Source organism: Ascaphus truei, chromosome 1 (genome assembly GCF_040206685.1).
Source record: "Ascaphus truei isolate aAscTru1 chromosome 1, aAscTru1.hap1, whole genome shotgun sequence".
Lineage (NCBI taxonomy): Eukaryota > Metazoa > Chordata > Amphibia > Anura > Ascaphidae > Ascaphus > Ascaphus truei.
The window spans coordinates 223,864,298-223,869,503 of NC_134483.1; the positions used below are offsets into that span (position 1 = coordinate 223,864,298).

Consider the following 5,206-nt stretch of genomic DNA (forward strand, 5'->3'; position numbering starts at 1 on the left):
AGAGGAAACATGTAAAATTACTATTGTACACCAAATTATATCCATTATGAATTCCTTAACTATTTAATTATGTTGTGCTTTTTAACTAAAGAAAGCTACATTTAAAAAAAGTATAATTAAATTAGTGTCTAAAAAATTTTTTTTTTTTAAAAAGAAGCTAAACAGTGAGGTGTGTTCTTGAATACTTATACATTATTGCAAATTCAATGTATTGCTAAGCCCACTTAAAGAGGTTCACTTTTAAGAACATGTACTTACAATTAATTAAGGCTGTCTCACATTTTAACCTGGTCTGTAACTGTTTCATACGCTCATAATATATATTTTCTTTAACTGTGCACGCAATGTCTTGTATATAATGTATACCCTGTTCATTTATGTAACTGTATTTGTAACCATGTATTATTTGTTTTACTCTGTGCCCAGGACATACTTGAAAACGAGAGGTAACTCTAAATGTATTACTTCCTGGTAAAATATTTTATAAATAAATTACAAATGAATATACTGTATAGGCATAAAAAATATGAACAAATATCTGGATTGGACTAGAAATAGTGAGTATAAATACTCTCAGCATTTACGTGCTCCCTGTCCTGTTCAAATGATTTAAAAAATAAAAAATAAAGTTTTAAATGTAATGTCTTGCGATTTGAAATAAACCAGTTCCTCTGTTAATCACACATCTTTTTTTTATTCCAGAAAGATTCACCTGTTAACAGTAAAGCTGAATGAAACATGCATGTAAACAGTACTGTAACATCAACATAAAACTGACATTGTATGCTCAGTGCTACAAAATTAATCACGTTTCTTTAACTATTCAGATTCATTAACCTGTAGTTTGAAACACCTTGCAGTTGTAAATTAAGAACCAGAATAAAAAATGATAAAGGCGTGGACACACTATTTTATTCCTCTGCATGCTAAAGGGGCTTATTGGGCATTGCATATCTTACGCAAATTGAAAAACATTAATTAAAAGAAAACTAGAGGTATCTTAAAATGAAAGATGATCCCCTATAATATTAAACAAAGCAATATATATCAGCAGACTATGAACATGAGGACTGAATTGTTACCAACCAACCCTTTATTGCTTCTATAAAACAACTTTATTAGTGCATTTACTATAGTACTGTGTGTGTGTGTGTAGCGTGTAAAATATATCTCAATGCTACAACTCATGTGCCAGAAGGCTTCTACATACCTGAGGTATACAAAGGAATGACATTACTGGACTAAACAGTGACAGCAAATCAAAAAGCAGTAATCGAGAGGGACAACACATTTGTAGTACAACTCATTACATAAAGCCTCTACTAAGATTATATATATATATATATATATATATATATATATATATATATATATATATTAAAACACAACATCTTTCAGTGATGCATTTACTCTGATAAACATACTGTATACTAACCAATAATGATTTCCTCTTTATCTACCACTGGAATACCTATATTTTATATAAAATTGTGTAAAGTACTCCTGAACACCCTATTGAAGGAATCTCAATTGTTCCAGAGGCTATGCTGACTCCCACTTCTCTTCAAACTTTTTATGTATCTAACAAATCCTCCAGTAATACACTGTACGACATGGGTATTTATGATCAAGGGAAAACTTTCAAAAAGGCACCTACTGTGTATGAGCCCTAAAATCTGCATAATTCTTTTTTTTAACTTTTTTTAGGGTTGGTCTCTGCTTTAAAATTTACAATGTATTTAGGATTTTGTTTTTGTTTACAATTACAGGGAATGTACCTCAACCTCAAATTCTATTCTGTAGAGTTACATAATGCAAAGTATAAGGTAAACGAAATCGTTGCGATTTTAATTCATTATTTGTACGTGTTGTGTAGAATATCAGATTTAGAGGTGGATTCACTCATAAGCCAATATACTGTTTCTGTTTCCCTATTAACATGTAATAATATAATTTACAGAAAAGAAACCCCAATGAACTTTACCAACGTTTAGAACTGTGCAATTCATTATACTAGGAAAACAATAACTGCTAAAAATGTTCTACAGCGAATAAAAAATGGACTTCATTTCTTGTGCAACAGAAAATATAGTAAAGTAATAACCAATTAAACATTTGTTTAAAACGCCAGCCTTTCTGATCAGTATATATTATTGGTAAACAAAATCAGTGCATTTCACTTTAGTCTCATAGCAAGAATCTCATATCGGAGACAGGTCTCATGTATTGCAGGTTCTGTGTCATTCGAAAACGATAAATCTCCAACGTGACAAGACATCAGAAGCTGTTTAAAAAAAATAAAAAAATTTTTTTTAGATATTAGTTATGTCTATTATTCTCATACTTTATTCTGACATAGCTCTGGACATGTACTCAGCACTGTACAAAAAGAAAACAAGAGAACAAGACAGCACAAGGTCCATACAAGGGTGAGGGATACTGACAAATGCAAACAATGGTCAAGGGAGTCACAGCCTTGAAGAATTTAACATCTTTAGGAGTATAAATGTTAAAAGCAAAAAAAAATCTCTTTTTTATTGACATTCCACTGGATTTTTCTCAAGCACCTATAAATTACATCTGGTAGAAGATAACCATTGTGACAATATGGGCAATAAGGTTGTTATAATAAAGGTGAAGCCCAGCCATTGCCCCATCGTCTAGACGAATATACAGAGTTGCCTTGTACATGCATGTTATCGTGGCTCAACTGGCCAAACTAAGTTGTGTGAAAATGTATATGTGAACCTGCATTACATGTAAAATGTATCTGTGCATGTGAAACTGTATTTCTGTGTTCCCTGGACATGCTAGGCTGGTAATACACTTACGCAGCCTACGCGGCCAGGGATCCGAGTTTAGCTGGTTTCACAAAGTGGTTGAGGACAAAGGAGAGCGGCGATGAGCTGGCCTCCTATCTGGGGGCGTTGGTTCGATAAGCAGAGCCATTGTCTGCCCCAGACAGCGAGGCACCAATCTTATCCAGAGATAGCAAACCGGCATTGAGAACACTGACAGGTAGGCACTGTTCTCATTGGCTGGTTTGTAATTCGTGCCCTCTTTGTCTCTGCCTCCCTGTCACACCCCCAGCCCGGATTGGCCAACACAGGAAAGCCCTCGCATTGTGATTGGTCCAAAAGGCAGCATCCACGCTGTGATTAGTTGCCACTAATTCTCCATGATTGCCTATCGAGATGGGAACCTAGAAAATGGGTGACCAATTTCAGTTCCAGAGACCTTGCTGAGGCTAGCATTGACTCTGAGACACCTGAAACCGAGGCTGCGAGATTTAAAGTCTGCGACTTGCATTCAGCGCTGCATGGAGTTCCCAATCTCCCACAGGGGTGGAAGCTGTGCCAGATAAGTCATATGAGTGGCGCCGGGCACGTAGGACTCCTAGAATTCCCCCTGTATTCCCTGTATGGAATGAGTATAGCTCTGTTGGCAATATTGTGTTGTGCCTGCTGTCTGGTGTCCTGTCTGGTGCTTGATCCCGTGAAAGAGTCCTTGTCTCCCGTGACAGCCATCAGTTTAGAAAAGACCAGCAAGCACTGTAGCGCACCGCCAGTACGTCCGGGGTCACAGAGTGCTGTCAGAGACTGACGTATGATATATTTAGGGCGTGTAGGCACGCGCTGTTGCACCACTTCACAGCTCCCTCCTCCTGTCGGCCAGAAGTTAGACAAGATTTCCGGCGCTGACAGGAGAAGGAAGCATTGCAGTGACCGGCGTCTGCTGCTGAGCTGTGGAGGTGCCAGGTCACCGCTACTTTGGGTGCCACTGCGCCGCCGGGCCTGGGACAGCAGGCACAACACAATACCGCAAACTTACTTAGGGCTAGCTCAGCCATACTGATAGGGCTACCCTAACCATTCCCTGCCTCTACCCTCCTCGTATTGTAAGGTTATGTATGTAAACCAGAGTATAGATCTATTACGATGGTCGTTGTGTGACATCTGACAAGAATTACTCCGCTTAACTTAATTTATGCAACGGTTACCTCGGTACTCTGCATACCTACCTGGGGGACGACAAGACCTGGCAGGTATCTTCTCAATATTATCCTCCTGCAGGACATTGGATGGTGCGCAAAGACAGCCTACACAGCGGTTACACTGCCAGGGGTGGGGAATAAATTGGCTAGTGCATTGCTGCAGATATTGCTGCAGATATTGCTGCAGATATTGCTGCAGATATTGCTGCAGATATTGCTGTGACCAAGCCAGCCACACAATGCGTACCACCCAGTTACACTTTTTCAAACTAGTCACCTCCACATAAGTTTTTCTTACCTTCCAGTTTTACTTGTACATTGCCAAAAGCATTGGATATGAACTTACTGGGTCAGGTGAGAAGCTTGGTGGCGTTTTGGAGACCGCACTGACGCCATACTTTCTATATGTATCCACAATGCACTGGTATCACTCTGTACTTTATACTGCGGTCGCATTCCACTTAGTAGCAGTTCTATACTGACCTATCTCCAGTGACCTTGTTGCTTACAGAGTGCACACTCGCATGTACTGTAGCACTGTAAATAGCTACTTTACGGAATATGTACTTTTGACTGTCCCCACAATTTTAATTTGAGATTTCATTCAAATTGATTTTATTACTATTCATAATACTGTACTTATTAGCCACCGTTGGGGGACTAAATGATCTTAATCCATACAGTTACACTGCTCAAGGTATACGCTGATTGAATGCATGTGTGCTGCTCAGCTTGATCTCAATAGACTCACAATTATGTGAATATACACAAATTATACAATTACAGTATGGCGCTCCTCTTAAGTGATATATTATACACACCCAGTGTCAATTGATTAATAACAAATGTGAATAGTGAAAAAAATGGTTAACTAAATAGAAATAAGATAGCGTCACAAAAATATGCCAACTAAAAAAGTGTATGTGACAAATCAAAATGTGAATAAAAAGCGCAAATGACAATATTAAATAGCAGTGATACTGCTGCTCAAATACAAAAATGGAACTAGTTCTTTAGTTCTTCTGTTTGTAGATAGGGTTCAACAAAAGGGAGCACAGGATCGCCTCAGGTTGATACTGCGCTCCCCTTTGTTGAAGCCTATTCACAATTATGTGAAACACCAATAAGTAACTGGTTACCAATGAGTAACTGAGTGCGCGCAATAGGGGCCTTCCTGCCTCTCTCCACCAGTGGAGAAGTTCTTGGGACAGG

The 5,206-nt window shown here is 38.3% G+C and overlaps 1 protein-coding gene across 4 annotated transcripts in view; it reads right to left on the minus strand.

Moving 5' to 3' along the window:
* Positions 1 to 674: 674 nt before the first annotated feature.
* Positions 675 to 5,206, minus strand: part of YTHDC2 (YTH N6-methyladenosine RNA binding protein C2) — a 68,739-nt gene continuing 64,207 nt past the window's right edge. For all 4 annotated transcript variants that reach the window (XM_075601525.1, XM_075601544.1, XM_075601514.1 and 1 more), the window contains one exon: positions 675 to 2,284. The gene's annotated coding sequence lies outside the window, so the exon portion shown is untranslated. The remainder of the gene's footprint in view (positions 2,285 to 5,206) is intronic.